Source organism: Nannospalax galili, unplaced genomic scaffold (genome assembly GCF_000622305.1).
Source record: "Nannospalax galili isolate Female #2095 unplaced genomic scaffold, S.galili_v1.0 scaffold376, whole genome shotgun sequence".
Taxonomy (NCBI): Eukaryota; Metazoa; Chordata; class Mammalia; order Rodentia; family Spalacidae; genus Nannospalax; species Nannospalax galili.
This window is the reverse complement of record NW_008338108.1, coordinates 1,577,806-1,595,026: the sequence shown is the minus strand read 5'-3', so window position 1 is coordinate 1,595,026 and position 17,221 is coordinate 1,577,806. Positions and strand designations below refer to the sequence as shown.

The window sequence follows — 17,221 nt, the reverse complement described above, 5'->3', positions numbered from 1 at the left end:
TTTAACAAAATAGTACTAAGAGGGAGGCCTGTGGTAATCAATGCCTATAGTAAAAAGTAGAAAAAACAATCTCAAACAATCTTCCCCTACATCTCAAGGAACTAGGAAAATAAAAACAATGCAGATGGTTGGCCTTGATTCTCAACTTAAATATGATTTAGAATCACCAAGGAAATATGCTTCTGGCCTTGCCTGGGAGGGGATTTCCAGAGAGGATTATCTGAAGAGAACCACTTTTCCTCAAAATGGCACCTTCCGATGGCTACCCACTGGACATAAAGAGGTTCAAGGAAAGAGCAGCATGCCACTCCCTACCATTGCTTCTTCTTCAAAGAGTATAGCTATTGTGATTGCTACTACAAATTCCAGTTCCTTGGTCTTCTAACATGGACTCAACACCAGTGACTCTCCCAAGTGTGCCAAGCCTTCCTTGCTAGATTGCAACTACAGAAGCATCCAGCTATATGGACTAAGCAGCTCCTGAGTTCTCAGCCTCTTCAGCACTCATGAAGCTATTGAAGCCATTGTTGGAGACCCATACCGTATCATGTACGCCCCACCACACACACACACACACACACACAGAGAGAGAGAGAGAGAGAGAGAGAGAGAGAGAGAGAGAATCAGCTCCTCTAGAAAATCCTTCCTAATATAGTACCAAAACACACACACAGAAGGAAATAAGTAACAAAGATAAAGTAGAAATAAATATAACAAAGACTAAAAAAAGATAAATGAAAAAAGAGCTGATTCGTCAAAAAGATATGCAAAACAAATACTTATACTAGCTTAAAAGAAAAGAGAAATAAATGATTATAATATATTTATACATGACAATAAAAGAGATCAGTAACTACATGACAGAAATACAAAGGATCATTGAAAATTTTAAATAAACAACTATATGCTAATAAATTTTGCAACAAACAAGAAAAGCATATTTTTCTAGACATATATACCTTGTGAAAACTGAATCATGACAAAACAGAAAAACGTAACAGACAAGTAATAAGAAAATTGAAGCCAAGGTAATAAAAACACTCTCAACAATGAAAATTTAATGAATAAATGTTAGCACTGCAGAATTTTAACAAAATTTTAAAGAGCTAGTATTAATTGCCCTTAAACTAGAAGTCTTCCAAATACATTAATAAGTCCAGAATCATGTTGATACTAACAGGAGATAAGAACATAACAACAGACTACAGACCAGTATCTTTGATGAACACAGATGTAACAGTTCGCAACAAAACACTAGCAAGCCAAAGCAGCAGCATATTAAGATTATTCACAGAGCTCTAATCAGATCCTTCCAAAGTATATATATATACATATATACATATACAGAATTAAAGAAAAGTGAAAGACATGGTCATCTCAACTGATGCATAAAAAGGTATTCAATAAAATTCAACATCCCTTCATGATATTAATGCTGAAAAACTATGTAAAAAGGGACTGTAGCTCAGTATAATAAAGAGGGTTTGTAAAAAGCCAACAGGCAGCATTGCATTGAATAGTGAGAAGCTAAAAGCTTTTATCTAACACCTGGAACAAGACAAGAATTCTCACTTTCACTGCTGTTATTCTATGGAGTGCTGGAAGTCCTAGCTAGAGCAATTAGGCAAGGGAAAGCAGCAGAGGGCATGCAAATTGGAGAAGATTTCAAATTGTCACTACAGATGACATGGTTTTATAGACAGAAATTTCCCCAAAATACCATGAAAAAAGCTGTCAGAACTAATAAATGAATTCAATAAAGTTGCAGGATAGAAAATCAACACAAAAAAAATCAGTAACATTGCTAAATGTCCGTAGTGAGTTATCTGAAATAGAAACCATGAAAGCAATCACATTTAAAATACTTAGAATTAAGCTTAACCAGAGAGATAAAAAAATCTCTACAATGAAAATTATGAAACATAGAATACCCATATGCACAAGAATAAATTTATTTGTAACACTTTCTGTAGCCATTTAAAAAAGTCAGCTCCAGATAGAATAAAAACTGAAATGTAATACCTAAAACTGTAAAACTATGGGAGGAAAACATAAGGGAAGTGCTTCAGGATATTGGAATAGGCTATGACTTATCAGACAAGATCCCCAAAGCACAGGCATTAAAGGCAAAAATACAAAAATGGGCTTACATAAAACTAAAACTAGAAAGCTCCTGCACAGAAAAGGAATTCAGAGACAACTTACTGAAAGTGAAAGAATACTGTTTTTTAAAATAATATTTTTATTGATTCAGAATTTCATACAATGTATTTTGACCATATTCAGATCAAACCCTCTCCCCAAACTCCTCTCATATCCATCCCCCACCTCTCTGTTCCTCCTCATCTCATGTACTCTATCATCTTTTTAAAATTTTTTTGGTCTTTTTGAGACAGGGTCTCCCTGTTACCCCAGCTGACCTGGAACTCACTATGTAGACCAGGCTGGCCTTGAACTCACAGAGATCCACTGGCCTCTGCCTCCTGAGTGCTGGGATTAAAGGCATGTGCCACCACACCCGGCTATCTTTTTAAGGCATGTAGTCTAACTTGTGGTCAAGTACTCTTGAGTATGGGTCTAGTACCTGCAGTGCGGTCAACCTACCAGTGGTCATACCCTTAAAGAAAACTGACTCTCCCTCTCTCAGAAACTATCAGCGAGGGGTGGGACTACACTTCATGTCCATCTCCCCATTCCATGATGGGATTTTGTCTAACTTGAACTTGCATACTATTACAACTGCTGAATTCACACCTGCCCTCTTATGTCTAGGAAAACACTGCTTGTTTTATTCATCCACCACCTCTGGTTCTTATGATCTTTCTGCCATGTCTTTGTTGAAGATTCCCTGAGCCTCCTGTTTGGTGCTGTATCCGATCAGGGCAGTGCCCTGGGTTAGGTTCAGATGGAATGTCAGCAGTGGACCATGCTGCTCACAGATCGTACTCAAGGTTGACCCATAATTCTGTGGAGTGAGATTGTGAAGAACCAGCCACTGTCACACCAGGGAGAAGCCGAGGAAAACTGTCCCCCACCCCCTGACTGATGGGGTGCTGTGCTGCTCCAGGAAGATGCTGGTTTTGGATTGGTCAGGCCAGGAGGTGGACCAGGCCAGAAGTGTAGTGTTCCTGGAAGAGATGTGGTTGTGCCACATCTTGTTGGAGAGATGACTGGGGATGTGTCCTATAGGATCTGTGGATTTATAATCAGAGAACTTTGCTGAAGTGCTATGAATGTTGGTAAAGGAGTTGTCAGAGGCACTGTAGGCCCAGGCACCAGGTGAAGGCAGGGAGGTGTTGAGGGAAGAATTAGACCCTGTGGTGTTATCATGCAGCAGCTGGTGGTCAGTATCTACAATGGGAGATGTGGCTGTAAGCCCCAGCACACTTCCAGGGGTCAGATTCAGGGTCAATATTTTGGATACCTCTCCATGGCACTGCTGGTTGGAATTCTGGAGCCTAACTGGCTTGACTGGATTTACTTCCGATTTTATTTGTTGGTGGAGATTTGGCAAGCAACCTGGGATTATATCAAACTGGTTATATGGTGACCCTCCTCGGGTCTTACCAGGAGCCACTATAGCGCCATTTTTGTGCATGATGGCTTCTTGTGTGGCCACAGAAGGCAGCCCTTCCATCATGGAGGTCTACTGTTTGAAGCAAGACTCAATACCAGCTTCTTTGCCACCAACCATGCCATAGTTCATGCCACGAGAGCTTAAGCCAGAACCATATCCAGGGATTGATTGGCCCTTTGGTCTGAAGGTCTGAGAGACCCACATTTAGTGCACTGGGTACCATATTGTCCAAATGTGGCTTAGGCCAAACAGGATGAGATGGTGAGTGTGTCATACTAGGTGACTGCTGCTGCAGAGCACTAACCATTTGAACCAGCTGCCATTCTTGTTGCTGGCACACTGCTTGAGAAATCTTGCTCTGGTTTTGTAGCAGCAGCAGTAGCTGCTGCTGCTGCTGGAGGAGAAGCTGACATGCCAACTGAAACAGGACTCTGTGGAAGCTGGTTCAGCATGGCAATTTGTTGAGGAGATAACTGGGGCCCCACATGGAAAAGATCTGGATGCAGAAACTTGGGGGGAGATAAACTGGGGAGGCACTGGCGCCCAGAGACCAGAAGAACTTAGCGGCTGCTTTGGAGTGTGAAGGCCTCTCAATTGTGCTGTGCTGTTTCCAAACAAACCAACTAACCGTGATTGCCATCTTGTCTAGCAGCGAAGGTTTTGGGGCTTGAGTCCTGTGCCGATTGCTCTAAGGCTGACGTTGGGTAGTGTGGAACCAGAGGGAGACAGGTTGTAGCAGGGAGAAGGGGAGAAAGGAGAGGAGAGAGCTTGATCCCCAAGGCACCCATCTTGACTGCAGAAAGGCATAGTCAGCTTCTCAAAACAAGGCCCACTGTCTGTGGTTCCCAAGTCTTTGGAATTAGGTGGATGGAACCCTGATGGATCCTTCCTCATGATATCATTAAAATCCCCAAGATTCATTGTTTATCCACATCAAATTTCTTATCTGCTTTCTGAGGTGCTGGGTTATATAAACTCTCTCTACTCTTAGGGTTGAGACCAGTTCTCACAGGTACACAGTGCTAGAGCACACATGGGTTCATTTAAAACACTGTAAATGATGTAATTTTAAACTGAAGTTTTCATCACTGAGGTATCACATCACTAATCCACTCATTTGAGTTTAACATTCAATGCTTTAGGTTGAACAGGAAAAAAAAAAGATTATTTGTAGCTCTTGGACATTCACTTTTGAAACTCTTAGTTGCATCTAATCCCACATCTTCTGTGGCTTGGGATTCAGTTGAAAGACCTTTCTTCTAAAAAGTCTACCAAAGTCTGAAATAAGTGTTTACAAAGTACTTTGCTATTTCCAATCATTAATACATAAGCAAATGAATAAAAATAGTGGATAAAGTTTTAGCCAAAGTGAGCAGGATTTCTATGCTATGTTTGTTATCTATCTTCTTCCATAAAAAAATCCTCTAGTAGGGTCTAGAGAGATGACTAGAAGGTAGAAGCACTTGCTGCCAAGCCTGACCACCTGAGTTCCATCCCTGATACCCATGTGGTAGAAAAAGATACCAGCTCCTACAGACTGTCTTCTTGTTTCTACAGGGGGTACCCTGGAACATGAACCTGCCTAAATAAGTAAATAAATAAATAAGCAAATAAATAAAAATATATTTTTAAACTCTATGAAATAGTTTTTCATTCAATGTTTTGTAACACTGAGGGAACCCCTGTATCAGCAAGTTCATTGGTACAAAAAGTTGCTAAGTATGTTGGAATCTTTATTGTCCAATGGAGCTTATTTTTTTGAAGGTCATAATGGACTATGTGTGAACGGGTGGAAGTTGTACATAATGAACTGACTATCCTTCTTACAGCCCAATACACACTAATCTCTTCCCTAGACTCATTGTTTTGCATCTTCTATACAGGCCTTTCTTTTCTTTTCAATAGATACTGGATTTGCTCGGGATCTGGGCTTTCAGAATTTTTAAATTTTTGATTTGTTGTGTTGGAATTATTATTTAAGAGTCTTGTTCTAGATTTTGGGAATTTTAGACTTTTGGAATTTTGAGCTTTTAGGAATTTCAGAATTCAAGACTATGACATTTGTTCATGATCATCATTGGAAATTATAGTCGAAAGAATCTAAAATGTTAAGACTAGCTTTATTAATAATATAAAATATAAAAATGAGTCTTTTGCTAATAATAATATTTGTTTTATATCTAAGATGAGATAGAGAGACAAAGTTAGACAATGAAATGAGAATTCTGAGAAAGTTGCAACTCTATTATGGAAAATAAATTGAGAAACATAAATTTAGTCAACTAAAATGAGCTGGTTAACTGTAATCATGAGATAAAGTATATTACTTCTAGATTGTTTCTTCTAATTGACTAAACAAATATACAAAAATTAAGTACATATTTTGTGTCTAACACTGGAACAAGAAATCTCAAAGGCAGTGGACACCTATATGTAAGCAGGCATATACTCACATGGATACCTACAAAGATATACATGCATATATATACACATATACACAGATATATACAAAGATACATACACACACAAACACACACATACATATGCACACACATGCACAGCACACACGTACATAAGCACACACATACTTTTGGCAGTACTATGGATTGAATCCAAGGCCTCAACTCATGCTCATTAGCACTTTACTACTGAGCTTTCTACCAAATCCTATTTGATGAATGTTGTTTATCCTGATAACTACATCTATAAAATTCAAATACAGTAATAAATAATACATCCCTTGGAATTAATTTTAAATTTCAGTCAGAAAAAATAAGTCCACAAAAACTAAAATTTTATTTTACAAAAATCAGCTAAACTCATAAGTAATCAATCCCCAAACCAAAACTATAAAAAGAAGTGTCCTACCAACTAATTCAATTGAACTAACTGCAAATATAAAACAAGTTCTAATTAGGTTATCATTGTCTTAACATCTGTATCATGTCACCTTGCTTAACTATCCAGCCTTTGAGGTTCTAGAACACCCATATGTGAACAATGAAGGCATTCAATGAACAATTTGAACTTAAATAAATCTTGTTTCTATTGTTATTTTCTTTAACAATTCTTTCTTCAAAGATGCCTGTGGCATGTATTGTTAGTTACTCCAAATGAGTCATATTCAAATTAATAAATACTTTCCATTCATCCCTACATGCCTATGTGTGATCAGCCATATTGTCAGAGTTACAGTCCTACTAAGAGGCCTGCCAAAGTTACTGCTCTGGCCTGTTCCCAGGAGAGCTCCACCGTAACACTGGCATTATTTCCTCTTGACAATGGTTATGATGTGTGGTCAGAAAATGAAGCTTGTTGACCTTGAACACATATGCCACTCAATTCCTTATGCTGAAACTTCTAAGACTGGACTTTAAGCTACCTGGGGCTCAAGATAGAAGCAACAATTTGAACTATTTGGCTGAGCTTTAAGAAGATTGTATGCTGTTTTAGACCATCACACCCAATTTAATGCAATTAACCATGACTGACACTTTCTTTTCAGCAAAGAATTAGAAGTAATCTGGCAACGAGAAAAAATAACTTCCCATACTTCCAATAGACAGCTCTCCCCAGGGTGAAGTTGAGCTAATTAGCAGGGCACAGTGTAGACAATAAAGGGGAACTCAAATGTCAGCTGCTGTCATGGACTTTATTATCATAAGTACAATGATGCCCCTCAGTACAGAGCTGCAGAAAATTGTTCTGTTTTTGAGGAGGGTGCTCCTTAATTGGTTGAGATTTGTCACAGCCGTATTTCAAACTGACATTCAAAATGTCAATCAGATACTTTCAGGTAATGAAATCGATCTATTGTATTTCTGTGCAGCACATGGAATAGCTTAAAACTCAGTAAACATTTTCTTTTCCTTTTTTTTTTCTGACATGGCCAAAATTAAATAGTGATTTATTGTCAGTGCATTGCAAGAAAGCATATCAGCTAAAAGTATATTCTTTCTGTAATGGCCTTCTGTTATTCATGTGAAGAAAATTTTGAAAAGTCTAACTATAACATTTTAGTTATCATTCAAAATTCTATTGTAGATCTTTTACATGGTCCCAGATATATTAATTTTGTTGCATTTGCGTACTTTAAAATTTTTATTTATTTTTATTTCATGTGTGTGTTATATCTGCATGTATGTATCTGTACAACATGTGTGCCTGGTGCCTTCTAAGGCCAGAAAGAGGCAACAAATCCCCTGGAACTGGATTTATGAACTGTTTGAGCCACCATGTGGACAATGGGAACCAAACCAGAGTCCTCTGCAGAGCAGTAAGTGCTTTTAACTGCTGAGCCATCTCACCAATCCCCACAAATTTTGGGTCACACAAAAGAATTTCAAATTGAGCTTATTAAAAATCTTGGTAGAGGGACAGATTTAACTTTGCTGTAGGTGCGACACAGACTCTGCTGATTGCACTGGGCGATTGGGAACCCGGAGAGTCCTTTACAGTTGTGCCAATTTGGAGTAAGTACTATACCTTCATAATCCTACATCAACCAGTCATTAGACATGGAATGTCTTCTAAAAATAGTCATGACATTTTTTCACTTGGCTCTCTTTAACCAAGAACAAGTGTCAAAGAAGAACTCAGCTGAGAGAATTTGACGACCAACATTAAATAAATTTCTGTAATGATATTGTTTCCGTAGTCCTGGAGTGGAGATCTACAAAGTGCACCATGGCATCTACTACTCCAATAAAACTACACATATTATTTGCACAGCAGTTCTGATTAGAAGAATCTATCATAAGGTATAAATGCCTGTGTGCAAAGATGTGTGTGCAAAAATATTTACATAAACATGATGGAAATAATTGACTATAATGAAAATGCCTATCATTCAAATACAATGAGCAACTATCTTAAGATGTAAAGTATATGTACAAAGGTGGCAGAGATGGCTCAGTGGGTAAGAGCACTGGCTGCTCTGGCAGAGAATCTAAGTTCAGAACCCAGCACCTACAAGGAGGCTCAAAACTGTTACTCCAGTTCTATGGAATCTAACAATCTCTTCTGGTCTCCATAAGCACCAATCACATACATGCAGGTTAAATTTTCATATACAGAAAAAGAATTAAAGCCTATTGTGTCCAGTCAGTGTCCCCAAACTATCCTCAGTGCAAGTTCGTCTACTGAGGTCTAGTCAGCTTATGTAGAGTCCCTTGCTTTAGGATGATCAGGGGTGCTATGGGAGGGTGCCAGTGCGGATGGGGATATAAAGATGATTAAGACAGATTGAGATGTTCTGTATGAGATATACAGAAATGCAATAAAAATTTACAAAAAAATAAATAAAGCATATGCAAGAAGAATTATGTGCAAATATATTTCTATCAACGTGGTGTATAGTATTGGTAAAGAAATTGCTTTTTTTAAAATTTATTATTTTATTTTTATTTTGTGTGTATGCATGTATTGCCTGCATGTTGGTAAGTGTATCCATGTCGTACAATGCCCACGGAGGTCAGAAGAGGCTGTTGGATCCCCTGGGACTGGAGTTACAGACAGTTGTTAGCTGCCATGTGGGTGCTGGGATTCGAACCCGGGTCTTCTGCAAGAACAACCAGTGCTCTTAACCACTGAACCATCTCTCTAGCCCCCCAAAATTGTTCTTTCTTGTAAATTTTTTATCGAATTTTTGTGCATTCCATAAAGAACATCTTAATCATCTTTATAGCCCCCTCGGCATTGGCAACCTCCTGTAGTGCCCCCTCTGGAATTCATGCATTCTGTCATTTATGTTAAGGCCTATTGAATCAAGTTAGTGTCCCCAGACATCCCCTGTTCTTCTCTCTCAGGTTCTTTCTTTCCCTTTACCTCCCTGGTTCCTTTGCATTCTTTATAATAGAAATTTTCTAATGAAAGTGTTAATATTCTTCAATGGATAAATGGCTAAATGTATCACAACAGATCCATATCATGAACAATTAATTATAAGGCAACTGAAGATAAAATGGAAGGATCATCATAACAAGTTTTCTCTGTGAAGACAGGGCAATAGCAGAAAATATTTGACCCAAACTCATTTGTATTATCCTTTTTGTCAATAGTAAACAAGATTTAAATTATGCATTCCAGATGTGGTCATGTACACACGTGTGTTCATGAACATAACACCAAGGATTCATGCCAAGGAGTTAAAATCAGTTATACAGAGGAATTCTTAGGAGCTACTTGTTATATTAATATGTTTCCGTAAAAAAATGGAAGTAGAGAGAGAATTCTGAAGCTTGGGGTACTCTTACCTTGTCGTGTGTGTGAAGAATTTTAAAACTCAATTTTTGTCTTAGAAATACTTTGCTTTTTGGATTGTGTGCTATCTTCTTCAGGTCTCAGTGATCTTATGTAACTAAAACATCTTTCTACAGAAAGTGTGCATTTCCAAATATCCTTATATCCATTTTATGAAGTTATGCCATTAAAGAAACTGAACATGTTAAAGACAAGAAAATCATCAATTCAAGTGCAAACATTATTTTACAGATGAAGGAAATGAAACCTAGGTAGATTAAGGGGTTTTCTCAAGATTGTAGATCTGTTAGTAGCAAAGTGAAACCATATATCCCATATTTCCTCCTGTAACATGTATCCACTGCTAGAAATTCATACTCTTTTGAAGATAGTTTCATAAACTTTTTCTTTCCCATTTAACTTAGCAGCTCATATAACTGTTCCTAGATATTCCCTCTTCTGCAAAAAACAAAAACAAAACCAACAAAAAACCCTCCATATACTTAAGGAGTTCTTCTTGCCCTCTGACCACCAATGTTGCCTTACTCTGCTGTTACACTTAACTATGTGACTTGCTTTGGCCAGTGGAAATAACAGGCTGTGTCATATCTTGGTAGAAACATTGATGAAATTTTCAAAATTAAGCTTTTTTTCTCTGTTATGGAAATAGTATTTATCAAATATGGGCAATTTTTTCAATGTAACAATGGGTTTAAAATATACAAATTGAATCTACAGCAGTTGAACTGCAACAACTGAGTGGGAAATTGTTTTGTAAATCATGAGCATTTGGGGACTTGTTACCACACAAAAACTAATCTACCCCAAGTCTGCTTTTCCCATCCGAGGGTTGGATTTTTTTAATTGAGCTTTTAAAATTTCATATGCTTCCCACTCAAATCCAGATAGCCCCACCAAAACCTATGTACTCTGCCAGTGTTGTTTTTTAATCTTAATAAAAATACCATGTATCCAGCCTATTTAAACAAAAATGACACTTCAAATATGCAAGTAATATAGTTTCAGTTTTGAACTTTAAACTTTTAAATAGTTCCCCAATACACTTCAAATAACTTCTAAGCCTTCATGAAAGTCCTTATGCTAGTCAACAGGACTATGCTTGATTTGCTTTCTACTTTCCTCCTTAAACATGCTGGCTCTTTTCACCTTTCTGTTTTTGTTTTGTTTTGTTTTAATTCAAAAAATATGTTCCTTCTGTCCTATGTCTGGCTTCTTGATAATAACATCTCTGGCTACATCTCAAGAGAGGCTAATGATCAATTGAATCTTAGTCCCTTAGTCTCAGCTAGACAGTTTACATAAGATATTGTTTTATTTTAGTCAGTGGGTTCTTTTACTAACTGAAAATATCCTTATTATTTATTTGTTTTAATGCTGTTGCACCAACTCCCCCCCCCCACCAGAAACACACACTCTCTGGGATCCCAGGGTCATGCGGTCCAGATTGACAAAACCGACATGATACATTATATTTGCATTTTTGCGTGGTTTATGACATCCAGGAAAGGGTGACTCCAAAGGCATGAACTCCCGTAGGCCCATGTTCTACATTTTGGCTAAACTTTGAGATCCTCGCTACCATTGCCCTCGGTCGGCTCACTCCGCTCCAAAGTTGGCAACTACTCCTCCCCTTTTTCCTAGTGTGCTCCGCATTTCTCAGAGTCTGTCTCTAGACCCTCCCTCACTGAGTCTTTGGGAGTTCAGTTCTAGTTGCCTCAGAGGACATGCCTACCTAACAAATGCCTATAATGTAAAAACTAGTAATAAAAAGTCTTCTGAGTCAGGTTTACTACTGCATCATTAACATCTAGAATTATGGAAGGCTTATGTCAGATAACTCATATGCATTTCCTTGCTATAACATTGAAATACCAATGGAGAACTCTATAATGTTGTCTTGACTGGAGTTGGCTTATTTGTTGTCACCACTTCAAGCTTCCTCAAAATATTTCTAGAGAATTAAATGTTCTTCTCTTTATGGGAATAAGCCTTACTTGTATGCACCTGCAATGGTAATTTTAATTAGTGAGCTTGGACTCATGGTGAAACAAGAAAGAGCTTACTGTGAAATTTTCTATACCCAGAAATTCTGGCATATGATTTATGAACTTATAATTGTGCATTTTATATTCTATGAATTCGAGGTTTTGTCTTGCAGTTTGACTAGATTCATGAAAAGTTGGATGTGTTTTGGGTTTTGAAGGAATCTGCAACATTTAAATAGGCAAAATAGACATGGACAGAAGTCAAGAGAGTAAGCATTTTCCTCATTTTTGTATTCAAAATGATCTAGCATAAAGCTTTACTCAAAGCCTATGTTGACCAAATTGAACTGAAATTTAAACTCGGGAAAAATGTGAAATGACTACACTTCTTTGGATTTTCACATAAATGTTTGATTCTTGCAGATCTGGAATCTGGCAACTACTATTAGGGCTTGACAAATGTCGATATTAACACTTCTATAAATGAGACCATAATTCATGTTGAGCCGATGGTTACATTTCCCATCACTATTACATTCCTGTGTAATAGGAAAGTTCATAAAGCCTTGTTTAAATGCATGTACGAAAGATTTTTTGTAAAAGCTCTAGGTCTAATTTGACTTAAGGTTGCATTATGGTCTATAAGAACAAATTATATATGTTAATATATTAGAATTTGATGCTGGTGCTTGTGAGTTGTGTTTTAAATATAATATTAAAATGACACTTTAAAAAGATACAAATATGGACTAATAGATGGGTTAAAAGAAGTTTTATTTTGGCTTGTATAGTATTTAAAATTTATTTCAGTAAATATCCAACAGTGAAGAAGTTTCCTAAGAAAATATAGATTTCCATGTTATGGGCATTAGAGCATTCAAGGTGTGTGTACTGTTTTATTGTTGGCTTAACACCAAGTAAAGTCACCTGGAAAGAAGGAATCTCAACTCAAGAATTTCCTCCACAAGCTTAGAACGTGGGAGTTTTTGTAGGGAATTGTCTTGTTTGATGATAAATGTGGGAGGGCCCAGACCGCTGTGAGTAGTCATCCCCTAGGCATGGGCGCACGGACTCTATAAGAAAGCCAGTTGAGCAAGCCAGAAGGACATTCTATGTTCCAGCATCTTGAACTTCAGCATTTCTCTATGGACTCTGCTTCCAGGTTCCTGCCTTGAGTTCCTGCCCTAACTTCCCTTAGTGATGGACTATAGCCTGAAAGTGTAAGCTGAAATGAACTCTTTCCTCCCCAAGTTACTTTTGACCATGATGATTATCACAACAGCAGGAAAAAATAAAACAGCTGGTAATAATGAACTTGCATTCCTCCATTTTAATAATTTTCTATTTTAAAGTATTTCATCTAATAATTTTCTAAACTCTAGTTTTTACTGAAGTATGAGAGTCTTACAATTAATGTACAATATATAATATTGTGCTTAATATAGTAAGAACTGTTTGATGGCTTTCAAAACTGCCAATCAAATGAAAGTATATTGTTAACTATGTACAATGTAACATAGAATATGCTTATAGGAGATAAAGGAATCTTAAGCCTAAATTTCTAATATAGTTGGAAAGGGGGTAGTGTCTATAATCTCCTGAACTTAAATTGGTATGGTCACAAAAAATGAATTTAACCACATAAATGAATCAATAATGATATTATTAATGAGTGTTACATCTAACCAGTGCTATGGAAGCACAGCAGAGATGATAACAGAGTTCACATCGTTGGCCACCAGGAGGGGTGGAATATGACCTTGGAAGGAATAGGCTAAGTTAATATATGGAAAGGGAAACACAGAAACCACATGTTTTAAATAAAAGTCAGTACTAAATCAGATGGTGGAATTAAATGTCCCCCTGAAGTAAAAGGGAACAAAGGTCTGGAAAGGTTTTGTAATATGACAAACTTGAGGTGTCTTAATAAGGTTATATATTTTTATTGTATAATGTTATAAGAGTTTCTATGAAGAAAAAGTTCCAGAAATACAGCTGACTGAAACATATTCTTTAAAAATTCACTTCAAAGCCGGGCATGGTGGCGCATGCCTTTAATTCCAGCATTTGGGAGGCAGAGGCAGGTCGATCTCCGTGAGTTCAAGGCCAGCCTGGTCTACATAGTGAGTTCCAGGACAGCTGGGGCTGCAGGGAGACCCTGTCTCAAAAAGACCCCCCCCCAAAAAAAAACCCTTGGTTTAGAGAGTTATTGTGTTCTAAAAATCTATTCCAACTATATTCCCAGATGTAGATGGTGATCTCTGAAGGTAATGGGGGGTGGTGGTTAATGAGGACTCAGTGCTGACACTCAAACCCAGCTTCCTGACTTTAATATTCTACATCCCAGCACTTTGACTTTTGCAAGTCGTACAGTCTCGGTGTGTTCCAGATTCAAATATAAAATGAGAGTAAAATCAGTTTATGTCTTATAGGGCTATTATGGGATCACATGTGGGAAAGGCCTATCAGAGCTTAATACCCTGCATGTCACATCTTTTTTATTTCTACTATTGCAAGAGCTCCCTACTCTTTCTATCTTAATTTCCTAACCTCTTCTGCTCATTCTAGGCTCTCCCACAGAATACATGTCTCATCTTCTTACTCTCATATTAACTCTGATAGTGTTTATAAGGAAGACCTTACATTATTTGCCTTAAATTTCTTACCTAAAGCCTATTTTTTTTTAGAATATCGTCTTTGCCTGAATCATAACAGATTTTTATACTTTCTCAACATTTTCTGTGTTTGCTGTGGTCAAGCCAGTAGCTTTATAAAGATGTATGTGAAGCAGTTCACTGCTACCCCCAAATCTACCTACCACTTTCCCAGTTCCTTTGCCATTGTATGAACGCTTGGCCAGCTGAACATCTGTGCTCCTGTTGCTCTCTTAACTTTTCATTCCTATTTCTGTGGCTACCAAGTCAGCATCTTCTGAAGTTTCTGTTCTATTTTCTATTCGTTTTACACTTTACATTGTTTAGCATCACTTTTTAGGCTTGCTTGATTTCAGTATCTTTTATCTATCTTCTAATGAAACATCAAACCAGGATTTTGTGTCCTGTCCCCTGCTCATCTCTAGTAACACAATCATATGGCAAGCTGCAGTAATAAACTCTAATGCTAATTCCAATCATGTTGAAATTTGTGTTGAAAAATATTTCTCCAAATCAGTAGCTTTAAAATGGCCTATATAGCATGTGCGACAAAATTAATTCCACTTTACTCTTGATAGGATCGTCTGCCTTGAGACTGAGTACCTGTACAGACTGAATCACCAAGCTAACAGCCTTTCCTTCTCCTTTGCTTAAGATGAAAAATAATCAAGTGCCTATAACCACTTATGATGTGAATAGTAAGAGAAGCAGAAAAAAATCGTTGAAATAGTTTCCCTTCCTGGGGAGCCCACATTCTCTATTCTTTGACAAATCACAGTTAATATTTTTCAAATATTTTTGATCTTTAAAAAATTTTTATTGAATTTTTTAATATGTCACGCAACATATCTTGATCATATTTGGATTCCCTCTTCTATCTTCACACACTCAAAGCCCCCCCCCAGACACCATTCATTCTGTCATATATGTTAAGACCAGTAGAGTCAAGTTTTGTCCCCAGATGTTCCCCCTTGTGAGCCCATTCACTTAAGCCTGGCCAACCTATCTAGTGTCACTCACTATAAGAAGACCAACTCTTCCTCACCCACCAATGATCAGCGTCAATAGTTTCTCAGATAAGTTTGGGGATTCTTACTCATTTCCCCACTTCTGTGATGGATTTTTAAAAAATTTCCACTTCAGATAGCTTTTATTTCCATACTCTTATATGACATTTGCAGCACAATTACTCTGTCTCATGGGGATATAAAACCCACACTGTAGTATGTCCAGTATGCTTAAGGGATGCAGGTGAAGGCACTCAAAGGCCCAAACACAAGACTCCTGGGGGTCACTTATGCCTGTCTCCTGTTGAGGATTGTGGGAGCTGTGCTTCTGTGATCGATTTTTATCTGCTCTGAATGTGCATGGGTCTTTTGCATGCTGTCACAATTGCTGTAAGTTCATATGAGCAAGTTCCCAGCTGCCTGAAAAACTCTGTTTCCTTCTTATCATCTTCCACTCCAGACTCCTACTCCCTCTTCTGCAATGGTCCCTGAGACCTGGGTAGTATCAGTTTAGTATGAGTCCTATCCCAGGACATTCACTCTGCAGTCTCTTATTCTCTACATTTTGGCCAGTTGTGGCTTTCTGTGTTACTCACCATCTATTGTATGAGGAAGCTTCTCTGGTGAGAGTTGAGAGATGCATTAATAGTCACTCTGTTCCCTGTTCCACTATGTTCCTTGAGTATTAGGTGTAGCGGTTGCATTGCAAATGAGTCACTTAGGGCTGGGCATCTCACGTACACTTATTCTCTGTATTTGACCAGTTGTGGAATTCTGTAATAGTCTCCATCTGTCCCAAAAAAGCTTCTTTCATAAGTGGTGAGAGGTATAATTGTCTGTAAATATAAGGATTCATATTTAGCATACAGTAAGAAATTACATTTGTCTAGGGATATGGCATATATGGATTTTTCTCTAGGATCTATAACTTCTCCAGCCATGTGTACTGGGCTACGTTTACAGTATCACAAATGAGTTCCTTTCCATTGAGCTGGCATTAAGTCCAAGTAGATAACTATTGATATCTTGTTGGTATCTTGGGGGTATCAAGATAAAACTGGCACTACTGCAACAATACAAATTGCTGCACCTGTCCTTATTGCTGTTATTAGACTTTACAGCTGTGTTGGAGCATTGATTGATTTTTCTTCCTTAGCACCTTGCACAGTGTCATCTGATACTATGAGAGCTAATTTTCAAGGAGGAGATTCCAGTCCTGTTTGACTTGTAAGTCTTTGTGTGAACTGTTGGCCACTGCAAAAAAGAAGCTTCTCTGACTAAGATTCAGAGCAGCACTGACCCATGCACATAAGTATTTAGGAAGCAGTTGGATGCCAATGTATCAAAATGATAACAGTAGGTCTATAATCTCTCCAGCCACAGGTTCTTGACCAGGTATGAGCTCTCTCCTACTGAATGGGCCTTAAATCCAGTCTGGCTGCTGCTGGTTACTCCTAAGACATTCTTGCCACTATTTACACTGTTGGGCATGTCTTGCTGGGCTGACATTTATTGTAGCTTACAGGGTTCATAGCTAGGTAAGGCTGTTGATGATTTTTCTTTCCCTGAAGTCTGCATAGCCCATTCTAGCTCTTCTAGCTCTATGAAAGCTAGCCATTTGGGATGAGATTCCCAGATAAGTACCACCTTGATTTCTCCACATCCTGCATCAACCCCCAACACACAAAGCTGAGTACGTTGCAAAAGAGGGGTCGGAAAGAATGTAGGAGCCAGAGG

General features: G+C 37.9%; 1 pseudogene; it reads right to left on the bottom strand.

Annotated features, from left to right (window-relative positions):
- Window positions 1-2,812: 2,812 nt before the first annotated feature.
- LOC103733970 lies at window positions 2,813-16,975 on the bottom strand (annotated as a pseudogene).
- Window positions 16,976-17,221: the final 246 nt, after the last annotated feature.